Below are 18,330 nucleotides of genomic sequence, written 5' to 3'. Positions count from 1 at the left end.
ACCAAAAAAGAGATGGTAGAAGACAGAGAGACCACCAACCTGTCTGCAATGGTGAAGTGTTAAGCCCATGAAATCAGCTTCAGCATGGGAGATTCCAGTGATCTTGAAGGTTCCACACCATCAGGCTGAACAAGATGTGAGGGAGAGCAGTACTCCATAAAGCTGTGGATGAAAGCCTTGTTTGTGTAAAGGAGTAAAGGAGTGCCAAGGAAGGACTTTGTACAATGGAGGATGCCCAGTCGGCATCTGTCTTTGAAGGCAAACTTTGAAAAGTGGTTTGCCTAAAAAAAGATCATGGCTGATTGTGAGAACAGGAGTTTGAATGACTGATCTCCTCAAGAGGATTGTAAAGAAAGTATATGAGGGAGGGGAGGTCGGGGTGGTTTGTCAGACGATCCTTTTGGAGAGAGATAGTGAGAGTGTGAGATTTATCAGGATTGAAAGACATATTTCAAGTGTTTGCCCAGGTTGTGATGGTTTTTTTTCAAGGTCTGAAGAGAGGGAGGTGGCTGCAGACTGCTTGTCTAAAGGATGAGGGATGTGACAGCACATGGTGGAGTCATCAGCAAATAGAGAAAGAGGATTTTCCAGAGATTCAGAAAGATCATTGATGAAGATTAAGAATAGGACTGGGCCCGGAACACTGCCTTGCGGTACATCAGCCTTGACAGGGAGAGGAGATGAAAGAAATCCACTGAGTGCCAAATGTTAGCTGCGAGTGTAAAGTCAGTAAGCCACATGTGGAGTTGCCTTGAATGCCAAAGGCAGACAGTTTGGTGAGCAAGGCAGGATGCCAGACTGTATCAAAAGCACTAGATACAGGTAATGGACATAAAAACATGGAAACACCAATGTAAAATCACTTAATAGGGCATTGGGCCACCATATGTGGGCAATATGGTCTGTTTGCGGCATGTGTGTTTTAAATTTATGTATTGTCATGTGGACTGTCCCCACCCAAATTCATAAGAAATCTTAAATGGGAACTGTACAAACCGGAAACCAACTCCAAGAATAACATGAGCTTAAGGCTCAATTTGATGAAGTGATACTGTGCAGTTTGTACCACCTTGCATCTCTGAACATGGTCAAGCATGACATCAGCTCTTGATTAAGGTAATTAGCTGAATTTAGACCTCCAGTCCATGAGAGCCCACCCCACAACTATTGACAGCGTCATGACTCAATCAGCAGTTCTGGCTCTGAACTCAATCGGCACCATGGAGATTTAGCAGCATAGTCTCATCACATGTCATCTTGCTCATCACCAATTAGGAACAGCGGTGGGGAGAGTGGAGCTTCTTCCTCTTTCCCAGATCACGAGAGGGAGCAGGGGAGGGAGGTACGTGAAGGTGGGGGAAGGTGGAATGGAGTGTGGACCGAAATGCGCAACATTGCTTCCACCACGTAAACCTTAAACCTTTGTGGACCGTAAAAGTTACAATCCCCTCTACCAGCAGAGCACAAACACAATGATTTATTCTTATCCACAGATCCTTAATACAGGTTAGTAAAGTGAATATATATTTTGTATACATATTTGAGGCTTGGGGAAGAGCTAGTACAGGTACAATGAACAGATCAGTATGCAACAGGAGAAAAGTAACAACAGAGAAAGGGGGCTGGGGGGAAACACCAAGAGCAGAACCGAAGGCCAAGACAGAAGGAGGTGGGCAGACAATGGGTGTGGGGAGGAATGGGGGTAGGAGAGTATGCATGTGGTGGACAAGATGGATACAGAAGGAAACTCTCAGAAGGGAAAACTTGAAATTTGGAAGGACGAGGGTTATGGGTGGGTTAACAGGTCAGTTCAGGTCAGGTATGGGAGCATGTGCTGGAGCAGCGTGGCGCTGCATCCATTGTCTGCTGGTACATCAAGGGTCCCCGTCTGGCTGCCCCCAGGCAAAAGCCTGGCCCATCCCCATCTTCATGAGATGCTGATCAACCTGCTGCAACCACGAGGCATGTGGTCGGCCCATTGGCCTCCGCCACTCACAAGGCTCCCTCACTGAGAGAATCTGTTGAGCAGGATCAGTGTCTGGAAAACGAGCCACATGTCAATACAGCCACAGCTGATGCTCACAGAATATCCATCCATTGGGACCATACTCTGTGCAGTGTGTTGGGGCTGCCAAAGCAGTCTCCTTGGCGATTGGGCACAATCTTGGACGGGTGCCACTCCGACACAGACTATGCAAGTAACAAATCTCATTTGAGTCTCTCAGCAACCACTCGTTGAGCACAAAGTCCAACCAGCGATAGCCAAGGATTCTCTGAAGAGACATGACACCAAAGGAATTCAGTCACCCTCTCAGATCCCTGGTCAGAGTCCATGTCTCACATCTGTAGAACAAGACTGGAAGCACCAAGGACCTGAAGACTCGGATTTTCATACTCTTACACAGGTACCGAAACTGCCACACTCCATGATCCAGTGAATCCATGACTCCCCAGGCCCGACCCAGACATCTGTTGACATCTGGCTCACAGCCAGCAGAGACATGAATATCACTGCCAAGGTAAGTGAATCTCTCCGTGACCACAACATCCTCACCACAAACAGGTACAGACAAGATAGCAGCATCCAAGATGTCATTGAAAGCCTGGATGTTGGTTTTGACCCAGGAAACCCATAATGCCAGCAGCTCCGACTAATCATTCAGCATCTCGAAGGCCCCCAAAAGCATATCCCGAGTCTCCGCAAAGATGGCTATATCATCTTTGAAATCAAGTTCTGAGATCTTGACATTCACAAACGATGCACCGCAGTTTGATCTCTCTGACAACCTCCCCAGAATTCAGTCGATATAAGCGCTGAAAAGAGTGGCAGCCAGTACACACCCCTGACAAACTCCAGAAACAACGGGAAATAAGTCGGCGATTGTATCACCACACCTCACAGCACTCTCAGTACCAGAGTATGATTCAGACATCAGATTGCTCAGTTTTGGTGGAACCCCACGAAGACCAAGAATCCTCCAGAGGGCAACCCAATTCATTGAATCATTCACTTGATAGAGATCAACATAAACTGCAAGCAGCCCCTGCCGAAACTCTCATCTGCATTTGGTGAGGACCTGAAGAGCAAGGATACGGTCAATCGTTGACCTCTTTGGTGTAAAGCCTGACTGCTCTGAGTGCTGGTGCTCAAGCATATGGTGGTAAACCCTATCAATAATTATCCGAGCAAAGATCATGCCCGGCACTGAGAGCAGTGTCTCCCTCAGTCATTGTTGCAGTCCTGGCGATCACACTTCCCTTTCCGGAGAGGTACAAGAAGGCTGCTCTTCCAGTCAGTTGGTGTGATGCCTGTGTTCCAGGCAGAGCACAGAACTGTGTGCAACGACATGAGTGCAGCATTTCCACCAGCCTTGAGAAGTTCAGCATGGATGCCACAGAGCCGAGGAGCTTTGTCTCATTTCAAACGATTCACCGCAGCCTGTGTTTCCACAAATGAAGGTGGATCACTTTTGATTCGAGGACTGTAATAGGAATAGTAACACCCCTTACATCCAACTTGGCAGCCGGTGGATTAGCCTTTTACAGCCGCTCAAAGTAACCGGCCCAGTGGGCCTTCACTTCAGGCTCCTCTATCAAGAGCCCACCACCCTCCGCTCTAGCTACAGTACACTGAGGGACAGGCTTGGAGGAAAGCAATGCGTGAATTCACCTGTAAGCAGGACGAGAATCACTTGACCACAGGTGATGCTCTACCCCCTCACAGAAATCCTCACACATAGGCCTCCTTGTCCACCCTCAGCACACGTGCAGTTTTACTCCTCACCTTCCTGAACAGGTCAGCTCTCCCATTAAGCCTGGCCCTGCAACTCTGGTGAATAGTATCCAGTATCCCTTGAGAGACAAAATTCTTCTTCGCCCAGTGGTGAGTTACAAGACATCCACCAGCAACATCAAGGATAGTGGTCTTGAAGGCACTCCACAACTCTTCAGGATTCTTCAAATACAACCTAGGCTGGGATGGTATCATTCTCCCGGATTTAAGCTGTATCTTCAGAGTTCCTACAACAAGTCTGTCGTTGGAATTGAGGAACTGAGCACTCTCGATAGACCCTGCAGTTCTGGATCATCCTCCAGCGACCATCGACGAGCACATGGCAAATCACCTTTGTCACATCACCAGTGTTGGAATACCAAGTCCAGCGATGAGCCTGTGGGCACTGAAACCATGAACCAGCCACCCTATGTCCATGACTTCTTGCAAAGTGAAGGAACTTAGCGCGATTCTGGTTCACAGTTCCAGATCCATGGAGACCAACACATGTCTCGTCACCATGCATATCAGTTCCATTCAATGCATTGAAATCCCCCAAGACTGGAAGAGTATCTCACTTGGGCCACTGTTCAACCCCAGACTCAAGTGTGGCATAGAATGTGTCCTTCACAATGTGCGGAGCATCTTTACAGACCAAGGAAACGACACCCAAGGAGTGATGAATCCTTCATCTCATAATATGCTGGTTGACCGGTGTTATCTCAATTATCATTGGAGTCAGCTTATTGAACACAGCTACAGCAACTCCTTGGGCATGATAACTATCAGGGTGACCAGCCCAAAAGTAGGTATAACTACCTGCCATGATCTCACTACTATCCGGTCTCCGAACCTCAGAGTGCTGCAATACCGAATTTCAAATGCTTGAGCTCATATGATACCAGACAGGTGATCATCAAGGTTAGAAAATATCGTGGTTTTGGATTGGGGATGATCTGAGATGGTGGTGAACAGCTGTCTTGAAGACCAGGAGGGAAGAATGAGACTAATTAAAGAAGATGTGGAAGTGGTTCTACAAGTGGGAAAAAGAGGAACAAATGAATGGAGGTGAACAGGTGCATTAAGCGATGTGAACACAAATAGGGGTCGATACCTTAACTAGAAGGGCACTCGGTGGAGCACATACCTCCGCCAGACAATGCCTGATCCACGAGAACATATCAGGCCCAATACGTTTTTGAAATATCATGTTACATATCCTTTTTGGCCCTATCGCTCAACGGTGAAGAATCACTTTAAAAATCAAACAATTCTCATATTCGGATCTTCCCCAAAATCGAAACAATTCCTCCTTGTCACACCCCCAACCTGTCCACCCAGTTTCGTCTAAATCCGCCTCCAACTTTTTGAGATATCGTGTTGTGCATAATTTTTGACCCTATCTCTCAATGGTGAAGAATCACGAAAAAAATTATATTAGCTGGATCTGGATCTTCACCAAAATCTAATCATTTCGTCCTTGTCAAACACCGAACCTGCCCACCAAATTTCATTCGGATCTCTCTACAACTTTTGGAGATATCCTGTACACAAACAAACAAACAAAAACAAGAAAAAGATGTCGTGCAGAGCAAAATACTTGCGAAATCCACCCCCCCCTCTCCAAAGGTTGCCATGATGCATGAAATTGTCATTTCATTAATATTAAAATTGGCAATCTTAATCAAAGCTCAGGTCAATCGAATGAAAATTGATTATTTTTCCAATTGAAATTGATGATTTTAGAAGTTTGACCTCGAGTTGACCTTTGACATTTTAACCTCAAAAATAGTTGGTTTCCAAGTTCAGTAATGCACTATGCAATTGCTGATTAAATTTCAAGTTAATCGGATATAAATTGACGATTTTTCAGATAAAAATTGATGATTTTAGAAGTTTGACCTTGACATTTTGACCTCAAAAATCGTTGGTTCCCAATTCAATGATGCAAAATGCAAACCTTGTTCAAATTTCTAGTCAATCAGATGAAAAATGTCGATTTCAGAAATTCGATCTCAAGATGACCTTTGACCTCAAAATCAATAGACTTCTCAGTTGAGACCACCTCTACAACATGGTAAAGTTTCGTGAAGATCGGTTTTAAATTGTGACCTGTTGGCAATTGACAGACAAACAAACAGACAAAATAACAAAATCGACTGACCAATATACTGGAAAAATCTTAGATTTTGCAAGGAACCAACAGACAGAAAGGGGTGAAAACATAACCTCCTTCACCTTTGGTGGTGGAGGTAATTGTATCTGCTCTCCTCTCCACAAACTTGAGTTACAGTGTGTATGTATACATATTTACTGTACCTCATGTTCACCAGCATTTGCAGAAACTGTTTTCTGTTGCTTTTGATGGGGAAAACTGCAGCTTTGCCTGTGCTGTATATCCATTTCTCATTCTTCAATTATTTCTTTTTGAGGCAGAAAACTCGAATGGGGGAGGATTATCCATACAAGTATGACAGTGAGCCCACAAATTCATACAGACACAAGCAATGTCACCTTAAATGTCATTAGGTTTCCCCAACTCATCTATAATAATAAATGTCAGTGTGTGTCAGTCCGTCAGTGTGTCTCCTCCATAACTCCAAAACCATGAAACCGAAAAGTGTGAAGCTTTTCATGCATATGAAGGGAACTCCAAGGTAGTGCAGGACTGAAAATTGGGTGTTTAAGTTAATTTAAACACCCCTTTTGAAGATAATTAACGGCCTTATTTAATTATATCCTTGATCAGGCGCATCCTTGGCCAACTCACTCTCTGGGGTCTTAAGGTGTATCCTGGATTACCTCGCTCTCGCTGGGATCTGAAGCTGCCATGTTTTTTGGCCTGCTAAAACATGCCTCAATTTGGAACAAGCCGCAATGATTTCTTAATGATCAAGTTTATTGGTTCGTGGGTGCCAGCAGTGACCAGTATTTTTGTTGTGTCTGTGTCTGTCTGTCTGTTTGTCTGTTTGTGACTCTCTCCAGAGCATAGCTCCGTGACGTTTGATGCGATCTTGATGAAACGTGGACACAAGCTAGATATCATGGTCTAGTTGTGTCTTTTGGTATGAGGGGCATCCCACGCCCCTTGTGGGCGGAGCCACGCCCACTTGAACCTTTTTTCTCGATTTCTTTCTCGCAATTTCATTTCCTAGAAGCTGTGCATAACGTCCATAAGTACAACATATAAAAAATCCGATTTGATTTGGTCAATTGTGACGGAAGAGATAGGTTTTTACGGGAGGGCTTCCTCAAAAGCTTCCACTAACTCAATTGTACCTATCATGGCATTGTTCAATAATGCCCACGAATCATCGTTGCCTCCCGGCTATTTTTTTTTTCACTTTCCTCACTCATATTATCGAATGCCTGTTCATCATATCTACAAATTGCTGGATACATTGCAATGCATGTAAACGCCCAGATATACTAGCGTTCGTGGCTTTATTTCATTCCGCACATGCCATAACCTCAAGAATTTGTTAAACTAAGCCAAATTACAACATTTAAGCTCAAGAATTGAACTTAACAGCAGTTTTGACTGCATAAAAAGTGTTCATTTTTCTAAGTTGGACATAGTTTGGACATTCAGACAAAGCTAACACTTGCCAAGCCAGCCATCCTTATCAACCATTTAATTGGAGAGGAGTGCTTGCTTAAGCTTAAGCGGCTTTCCGAACACCCTACAGTTGACGAAAGTACAGTTCGTGTCCTGATCGGGATGTACAGTCAGCAGTTGCTCCAAGGTAGAGGTACATGCTGCATATGGGTATACTTGGGGACTCTGCCGGTGTGTGTGCATGCTTGGTTATGGGCACCGTATCTTTTGATCATGATGAGTGGTTGAGGTTTTAGCTTTTAACCTCAGCAATGTAGGAGTGATCATGTTTTCCTTTGTCCTCATGACTGTTTCGAAAGAATTGGTTACTTTCTATGAATAAGGTATTCTTTATAAAGGTTATATAATCACTCTTTGCGAGTTTCAAAGCAAAACATATTTGATAATACCCGATAATTTCTGAGCCAGTCGCTGTATTGTGTTTTCAAAAATCCAGAGCTAATTTTTTTTTCGACGTGTGTGTGTGTGTGTGTGTGTGTGTGTGTGTGTGTGTGTGTGTGTGTGTGTGTGTGTGTGTGTGTGTGTGTGTGTGTGTGTGTGTGTGTGTGTGTGTGTGTGTGTGTGTGTGTGTGTGTTGTTCATGAAGCAGAACATATTCTCTCTGTTATGTCCCCGACCCCACCCCTCTCTGTCTTTGTCCAATCCTCATTCCACGCCTTCCTAATACACTGCAACACCTCTCCATCCACACTCTCTCTCTCCCCACCCCACTCTCCCACTCTCTCTTCTCTCGTGCCCCCTCTCTCTCTCTCTCTCTCTCTCTCTCTCTCTCTCTCTCTCTCTCTCTCTCTCTCTCTCTCTCTCTCTCTCTCTCTCTCTCTGTCTCTCTCTCTGTCTCTGTGTCTCCGGACGTACCTAGATGGTGGTTATCTCCGCACGTGTCTGGCCGGTAGTTATGTCTGGACCATGGTCATCATATCCTCCCCTTTTCCTCATGCTGCTCCCCCCCTCATGCTGCCCTCCCTCAAGCTGCCTTCTCCCACCCTACGCTGCCTTCCCCTCCCCTCCCCCTGCCCTCCCCTCCCATAATGCTACTTTTCCTTCCCCTAACACTGCCTCTCCTTTCCTTCATACAGCCTACAGCCCCACATGCTGCCTCCTCCTCTTGATGTTTCCTGCGCTTTTCCTCACACTGCTTCCCCCCTCACGGTGCCTCCCCCGCACGCCACCTCCTCCCCCTCAAGCTGTCTTCCTCACCTCGTGCTGCCTTACCCTCCCCTCACGCTGCCTTCCCCTCCCCTCAAGCTGCCTCCCCTTTCCTTCATATTTCCTCCAGCCCCTCATGCTGCCTCTCCCTCTTGATGCTCTTCCCCTCACACCACCTCCCCTTTTCTCATGCTGCTTCCCTCTCTAATGCTGCCACCCCCTCCCCCTCAAGCTGCCTTCCCCCACCTCATGCTTCTTTCCCCCACCTCACGCTGTCTTCTCCCCTCCAGCAGCCTTCCCCTCCCCTCGTGCTGCCTTCCCCTCCCCCGCCTTCTCTTCTCTCCGCTCACACTATCCTCATCCCAAACCCCCTTCCCCACCATACAATTCTCCGGAGGTCGAGGAGAGGAAGGTGTGTCAAAGAATGTGTGAATTGGACAAATGAAAGTTGTTTTGCAAGCAGTATTTTTTAACCACTCACCTTTCCCTCAAGTTCCCTAATCAAACGCATGTCCAGATGACCCCCTTCCCCTCTCCACTATTCCTCTCTCCCCCATCCTCCTCTCTCCCTCCTCTCCCTTCTCTTTCCTCCCCTCTCTCTTTCTCTCCCCCACCCCCTTCTCTCCCCCTTCCCCTTCTCTCCCCCTCCCCTCATTTTAGTATTCCCAGCAGCGAAGTGACGGGTGGTATTTGCTGGTATATAATATATAGAGAAAGTTTGTTTGGGTGTTTGTGTGCTTGTTTGTTTTTGCATTTGGACCCTGCAGGAACCAGTGCAACCAAACTTTGCATGGCCTCGTCTTTCATCCAGAGGAAGGTTATGTTTGGATAAAAACAAATATTGACCCCCAGATAAAACCAGATAATTGATCTTCAGGCCTCGATCGGGTCTTGTGCTTATTCACTGCCTTGATTTTCTTTCCCAGAAGCGATTGTGTGATATGTATTGTGACATCTTGTGTTGAGGTTGTCATGATTTGTTTTCAACAATACAAATTTAATTATTACTTGTGAAAATCGAAGATTTTTCAAATATATTGGTTGGTCTTGTGCGTTATTCTGTGTGTCTGTCTGTCTGTCTGTCTGTCTGTCTGTATGTCAATCGGCAACAGGTCACAATTTAAGTTGATCTTCACAAAACATCACCACATGGTGGAGTTCCTCATAAGCAAGAAGCCTATCGTTTTTGAGGCCAAAGGTCAACAACTGTAAAATTTCTAAAATCCTTAATTTCCATCCAATTGGCCAGAAATTTGAACAGGAATTGCATATCATGTCACGGAATTCAACCACCAATTATATTTGAGGTCAACATGGACTCAAAGATCAACATAGGCAAAAGGTCAACAACTTAGGTGATCCTAAATTTTCATCCAATTAACTTGAAATTTGAAGAGAATTTATATTCCAGGTCACTGAATTAAACCAGCTAATTATTTTTGAGGTCAACATTGGTCAAAAGGTCAACATAGGCCAAAGGTCAACAACTGAGATGGAATTTCTAAAATCCTCAATTTTCATCCTATTCACTTGAAATTTGAAGAGGATTTGCATATGAGGTCACTGGATTCATTGAACAAGAATTTTTGTGGTCAACGAAGGCCAAAATGTTGACATTGGCCAAATTTGTAAAATTGTCAATTTTCATCTGATTGATTTGAAATTTGAAGAGGATTTGCACATTTGGTTATTGAATTCAACCACCAATTATTTTTAAGGTCAAAATTGTTTTATGGATTTTGCACGTATCATGCTATGATGTGATATCCAGACATCTTTTGTGTTATATTGTTTACACATGCGCCTGCTATTAAAAGGATTGCTTTACACAAGTTTATTATAACACTTCCATGTTCAGGCCTTGAGCGAGTATATTGCTTACACAGTCACAATCGTGCAATATGTTTTGTGAAATTCTCATGTTGAGGTCATGTTATGTATGCAAGATAATCATGGAAACTGTATTCGCTTGGTACATTAATCCCCTCCCTCAAATCCTCCCCGTCTCTGTATGATCCATCTGTTGCTTTTTTAACTTTAATCTACGACATCATGAATATTGGCATGGTAAGATGCCTGCCGGAGCACTTCTAGTGGCTTCAATCGTGCTAATAGGCATAGCTCTGGAAAGGACCATTTAGGGCGCATTGATTCTCCAGATTTATTACAACACTACCTTGTTCATGCTCCCCCACCTGTAATCCTCCCCATCTCAAAACATACAGGGGCTCAACTACTGATGCTAATTACTCGATTGTTTTATATTTTTATTTTTATTATATTTTGCATTCCCAGGCCATGAAAATGAACTTTGTTTGCAAGTGATCTGCCTCTGGGCGACCAAGATATTTTCGATTCTGACTTTGTCAGTTTTGAAGGGAATTCCCAGATAAACACTTCTGTTAAGAAATATCTTAACCTTCCTTGCATTATAAGTACTGCCAAATGCCACCAAAAAAGACCCCTGATGGGCAGAAACAAGTCAGATGCAAAGAGAATGGCACTCTACAGGTCACTTGAGACTCAACAGCAGACACAGACAGAGGCTCGGGAAATATATATATATATATATATATATATATATATATATATATATATATTTTTTTATATATATATATATTTTTTATATATATATATATTTTATATATATATATATATTTTATATATATATATATATTATATATATATATATATATATATATATATATATATATATATATATATATATATATATATATATATATATATATATATATATATATATATATATATATATATATATATATATATAGCCTGGTGTTGGCGCAGTGGTTAGGGCAGCGACTTGGGATCCAAGAGGTCCTGAGTTCAAGCCCCGTTGAGCCACTGAATTAATACACCAGGGGTTGACTCAGCCTGTCATCCTTCCGAGGTCAGCGAAATGAGTACCAATATACTGGGCCGGTGTATACCCCGGTTAAAATAGGTGTACCATATCCCTGTGTTGTAAGAGGCGACCAGGGTTGCGTCAGGAAGGGCATCCGGTGTAAAACATGTGCCAAATCACTATGCGGATCATACGGATGATCCGCTGTGGCGACCCCTCACGGGAGCAGCCGAAAGAAGAAGAAGAAGAAGAAGAAGATATATATATATATATATATATATATATATATATATATATATATATATATATATATATATATATATATATATCTATATCTTCTTCTCCTTTCGGCTGCTCCCGTTCGGGGTCGCCACAGCGGATCATCCGTATGATCAGCATAGTGATTTGGCACATGTTTTACGCCGGATGCCCTTCCTGACACAACCCTGGTCGCCTCTTACGACACAGGGATATGGTACACCTATTTTAACCGGGGTATACACCGGCCCAGTACACTGGTACTCATTTCACCGACCTCGGAAGGATGACAGGCTGAGTCAACCCCCTGGTGTATTAATTCAGTGGTCCAACGGGGCTTGAACTCAGAACCTTTTGGATCCCAAGCCGCTGCCCTAACCACTGCGCCAACACCAGGCGTATGTATATATATATATGTATATATATATATATATATATATATATATATATATATATATATATATATATATATATATATATATATATATATATATATATATATATATATATATATATATATATATATATATATATATATATATATATATATATATATATATATATATATATATATATATATATATATATATATATATATATATATATATATATGCATATATATATATATATATATATATATATATATATATATATATATATTATAAACACACAGGGTGTCCCAAAAAACCATACAACTTTTCATCTGCAAAGAGGATGGTCATAACATATATATATATATATATATATATATATATATATATATATATATATATATATATATATATATATATATTTTTTTTTTTTTTTTTTAAGATATATGGCTGGATAGAAAGCTGAAAGGTTGAAGTTTATTGTACCAATGTCAAAATTGCCACCAAAATTTAAATTTTGGTATAGAATCGGCGCTTTCTTTTCGACCACATGTTCGACGTAGGCTCCATGTTGTCTGATCACTGCCTGCAAACGCGTTGTCATGTTCTCCGTCACTTTGGGAAACATTTCCTGAGGAATGTTCTTGATTTCTCGGTGGATGTTTTCCTTCAGCTGATCAAGAGTCTGAGGCCTAGGGTTTCCATAGATCCTGTCCTTGAGATACCCCCACAAGAAGAAGTCTGGAGGAGTAAGGTCAGGGGAATACGGTGGCCACTCAACGTCTTCGTAGAGGGACATAAAGCAGCCCTCAAAATGTTGGTTGAGAAAACGCCTTGTTTCCCTGGCTGTATGGGGCGGTGCCCCATCCTGCTGGAACCACTGGGTTCTCATCTGGATCAGGTTGTTTCTCCTATGGGCCTGAGTACGTAGCTCAGGCAGATAGAATTCCTGAATCATTTCGCGATAGTTCCTCTGGTTTACCGTGCAAGTGCGTCCCTGGTCATCTTCAAAGAAGTATGGAGCAATTATCCCATACCAACCAACTGCCACCCACATGGTGACTTTGAGAACAGATCGAGGCAGCAGTTCAGTTGATGCATTACCAGGATTTTCAGTTCCCCATTACCGAAAGTTTTGCTTGTTTACCTCCCCGGACAAGTGAGCATGGCATTCGTCCGTCATGTGAAGTTTTTTGAGGAAGTCTGCATCTTCCTCCAACTTTCCTGAGAACCAATTTGCAAAGTCTAGTCGTTTGCGTTTCTGTTGATTAGTAAGCACCGTTTCCATTTGAATTTTGTATGGAAAGGCATGAATGTCTTGGCGAAGGATCCTCTGAACGGTGTTCTTATGAATGTTTGTCTCGGCAGAAAGTCGTCGAATCGATTTTTTTTGGACTCTGAACGACCGCCTGTCTCACCATTTCCACATTTTCTTCACTACGACCTGTCCTCTTCCGACCACTGTGACCCTTGTGGAAGTCACAGATGGTTCCCACATTGGTAAACTTTGCGATGGTGCACTTTATTGTCCGAAAGTTTGGGCATGGCGCAAGTGGATACTGAAATGTCTCGAGTAAAGACGTTGCACCTGTATGACACTTTTCGTCTGGTGCCAAAGTTCAACAATTTTTGTCCGTTGTTGTACGGTCAGTCTTGGCATTTTTCTGGCACTTGCTTGGTATCAAAATAAACTTCAGGGTCTCTGCAACAAGAAATGAAGCATTAGTGACAAAATTACTGCTTTTTTAGGATCAAATGAAGCATTTTAAAAGTTGTATATTTTTTTGGGACACCCTGTATATTTTTCTATATATATTTTGTTACGTTTGAGGGGGGGGGGTATCCATTCAAAGGGTAATTAGGATGTTTAATTAGGTATGCCATGCTGTTCGAGTTTACCAGGATCTCGATGTAATAAGTAGTAATTCAATGGTGATAAGTTGTCTAGTAAATGTTCATTTCTTCAAGGGGGAAATGATAAATGTCACGTAATTAGATAGGGACACGGGATAGGGTAAGTGTGTCTGCGTAAACCCCTTTTGGTATTCTCTGAAGACTGGCCGTGACGTCACAGGACAGTGCAGCGGATGGCTCCGCCCCGTGATCACGATTGGCGGAAGGCGATGGCGGTGGGCCAATAAACGGCTCGATTGAAGTGACGAGGACAGAAGGATAAAAAGGTTCTGTTCGGGGTTGAAAAGGAAGAAGAAGAAGATTACAACCAGAACGATCGTGTTTTTTTGGTGTGGAAGCTGTGGCGGCAGAGAGCGTCCTGGTTGCTGTGCTGAGTCGATCGTGCTCTTGATCGTGTCTGGGAGCCTTGCCGAGCCTCGTGCCTCGCCTCGGTTGGCTCTGGGGTTCTGCTGACTCGGAGTACGGGGTCGGGCAGCGGGCGGACCTGCCTCCCTCTCCTGCTCGCGGCTTGGCGCGGGAGCTGGTTCCCTGGCGGCTGTGGGCGGACTTGGGCCAGGACCAGGAGGTCGACAGCACCGCGGGTTCTCCTGCCCCCCCCCCCTGGCGAGAGCAAGGCCGGCTCATCCGGCGCCGATCCAGGGACAGTTGCGTCCACACCACGGTCCAGCCTGACCACCAGAGATAGCTACGTTTTGTGTGTGTGTGTGTGTGTGTGTGTGTGTGTGTGTGTGTGTGTGTGTGTGTGTGTGTGTGTGTGTGTGTGTGTGTGTGTGTGTGTGTGTGTCTGCTTGGCGCCTTAGAAGGTTTGAGATCTCTTTATTCATTGGAATTGTCTGTGTTTTTCCCCACGCCCGATCCCACACCATCCCGTCGAATCGCCCCGGATCCCTCTTCTTGCCGAGTCTTGTTATTTCTAGTAATAATAAAAAAGGAATAAACATCATCAACTCAGTGAAAAGTGACTCGTGCCACCTTCCTCGTCCCGTTTGCGGTAGAGCGATTAGAACCGCCATGTTTGGGTTATAAACAAATAAATCGCCTCCATCGTTTCGGCTCATTCTACGTTGGCGGGACTGTTCAAGTCCCGTGGACGTCACAATATATATATATATATATATATATATATATATATATATATATATATATATATATATATATATATATATATATATATACATTGTTAAGGTTCATATGAGAGCTAACACAAAACACACAGCAAGGAGGGACATGAGACAAGAGGGGCGGGAGAGAGGACAAAGCAGTGGGGGACAGAGACATTAGGAGATCTGTGGAAGGGAGAGGGATGGGGCGGGGAACATGGGGTATACAAGATGGACACCACAGATACTTTCAGGAAAAGGAAAGCAGGGAATTTGAAGGAGGTAGGTTTGGGGTGGATTAACGGGTGTAGAAAAGATCGAGGTTTTGGATGGGGGAAGAGAAGAGGTGGTAATGAACAGCTGTTTTGAAGGCCTGGATGGAAGAATGGGATTGAAGAGAGTGTTGGAGTTTATTCCAAAGGCAAGAAAACAGAGGAACGAAAGAGTGAAGGTGAGCAGTGATTCGTGATTTTGGTAGTTTTATCAGAGGTGGGTTGTTCGCAGACCTTGAGCGCCCTGCGGAAATACTGGCGGGACATATCGCAGACAGAGCCGGGGGGGGCGAGACCGGAGAGGAGATGGTAGAAGACAGAAAGACCACCGACCTGCCTGCGGTGAGAAAGTGGGAGGCCCAAAGACTCAGCCTCACGACGGGAGATACCAATGATCCGAAATGCCTTGGTTTCCACAGCGTGAAGCCAAGAAAGGTGAGAGACAGGAGCACCAGCCCAGAGGGGAGAGCAGTACTCTACCAGGCTGCGGACGAAAGATTAACGGTTGAAGATTAATGTGCAAGGTGAGCAGCCTTCAGGTCAGCATGTTGGGCACCTTTGGAAGGGCAAGCATTCAATAAAAATCCAAGCGCACTTTGCAATGCCCAAGATTGGTAATTCATACAAAATCATAAGGCCAACATTCTCCAAATTGTCATGCAGGAAATATTTAAATACACATTTCATTAAATTTCTCCAGGCAATGCCGGGTACTTCAACTGGTCTCAAATATATAAAGCTCATTAAAACCACTGACTCACTGACTGACATTAAAGATCAGTACTTTCTGGGCAACGTAGAAAGCTGAAATTTTGTGTGGCGATGGATATCGAAGCCGGTACAAGGGGAAAAAAATCACAGAACTATTGGAAAGCATCTGTAAATGAAAATATAAAAAAATGTAAATAAATAAATGGGGAAAAAATAAATGAAAAAATTGTAGTTGAGCAACCTGAGACAATGGGGAAGCCAATACACAACGAAAAAAAATCAGAGAAAAATCACAGGGAGAGGGGGAGGGAGGGGAGAGTGGGAGGAAAGGGGTGTGTTTGACAATTTTCAAAAATGTTGGCATCTGAAGGATGGTGATGACCTATAGGGTGCATCAGACTGTGTTGTTAGTGAATTATTGCAGGTGGGTCGTGTGGAAAAGGTGATGAACAATGATGTGTTTAACAGATGTCCCACAATTTTGGTCCCAATATATAAAGGGCGCGCAGGCGTGTATCTAAATTTATCTAACATGAAAACAACTTTTTTTTGTCTCACAGTGATCACAAAATCCTCTTGTTGTATGTGATCTGAAGCAACATTCAAAATGAACTATTAAAACTCTCAGCTATTCCTTGTGTCTCCTCATTCAAAACAATAAGGAATTGTTTTCACGTGTGTACATTGTAAGATATACCTGCAAGCTATTTGAGCAAACCAAGGCAGCCATATGGACAAGGAAACCATATGTTCTACATATGCATTGTATTGGTCGTAGGAGGGGAGAAGCTCGACAAATGGGTTTGACCGACCGAAAATTGTTCGTCACGGTTTCACCCATTCCACCCTCCTTAATCCCCAAGACCTGGGGCCTTGCATGCAGAGATAAATCTTCCTGTATTTAAAAGCAAAATCACAATTGCAACCTTTATGTCGAAGAATATAAAACCAATAGTCATATTGGTAGCTGGGTGTGAGGAACAGAGGGAGCCTTTTCAAATTATGGCTTCAAATATAACATACATATCACATACCTCAACATTAATGGTATATGGAAGTAATTTATTGGGCCATCCTCCTGCACAGCAGGGAAACGAGGTTGTGCAATCGTTTGTGTGCGTGTGTGTACCCATAGGTTCAGATCCATCCCCTTTCTTTGCAAATTTGTTCCTCTACATGTATGAGTGATTGGGTTCAGAACATGTGTAGGAATAAACTAACAACTGCATGAAGGTTTGGAAACATCTTTAAATTCATTGATGATGGGTTTGTATTTCATAAGCTTCATGATGATATATATCTAAAATAACTCTAATTACAAAAGGAAAACCAAACTCGCACTTCAGTTCCTATTATAGAATAACAAATCGATATCAATTATAATAAATTTCACACTAAATTATTTGATAAAGGAGAAGCTTTTCCATTCCACATTGTACGAATGCCTTTCAACAATCCGAAGAAGCTATTCTTTGGTACGGTTGCAGGTGAAATAATTAGGACCGAATGAGAGAGCTACCACACAACGAACCAACATGCAGGGAAGGTAAAGGAAGGTACATTATTTAAAATATATGTATATGTATGTACAGTGGGACCCGCTTAATAGAATCACGGTTAATAGAATCACCCGTATTATAGAATCAAAATCGTTGAGACCGATTCCATTGTATCTAAATGTACACAATTTTTCCCGTTTATTAGAATCAAAAACCCGCTTAATAGAATCAGCTGCTGGCCATTCACTTCGACAGCGAAGCGCCTACTGGCCGCACAGTTCCAACTTTTGCCACCAGGCGGCTGACGTCACGCTAAAAATAACGCTATGCCACGACAGTGATTTCGGTAGTCATTGTACAGATAGGCAGACGGCTGACAGCTGCAGTCTAAGCACTAGGCGTGTCGTCATTTCCACGATGGACAGAAAACGAAAGCGGACGGATCGTTCAAACATTGATAAAGCACAAATCCTGAGGGACTATGACGCTTTGCCCAGAATGAGCCAACGAGAAGCTGCAGACAAGTTGGAAATTAACCAGCCGATCCTAACCAAAGGTCAAGTGGATTCGTCTTCTTCTCAGAAACGCAAGCGAAGCAGCAACGCACCCGATGTCGAATCAGCAATTGTCAAGTGGATTCAAACTTCTAGAGAAAAGGAAGCACCGCTTTCTGGACCTCTGATGCGGGAGAAAGCGGCTCAGTTCGCGGAAAAGTTCAACAACAAGAAGTTCAGTGCGACAAACGGCTGGATTGACCGGTTCAAGAAAAGACATGGAATCGTCCACAAGAAACTTCACCGAG

Source organism: Eptatretus burgeri, chromosome 10, assembly GCF_056783735.1.
Source record: "Eptatretus burgeri isolate ZD-2024b chromosome 10, Ebu_testis_v1, whole genome shotgun sequence".
In the NCBI taxonomy this organism is placed as follows: Eukaryota; Metazoa; Chordata; class Myxini; order Myxiniformes; family Myxinidae; genus Eptatretus; species Eptatretus burgeri.
The sequence above is the reverse complement of the archived record's forward strand: the minus strand, read 5'-3'. Positions refer to the sequence as shown.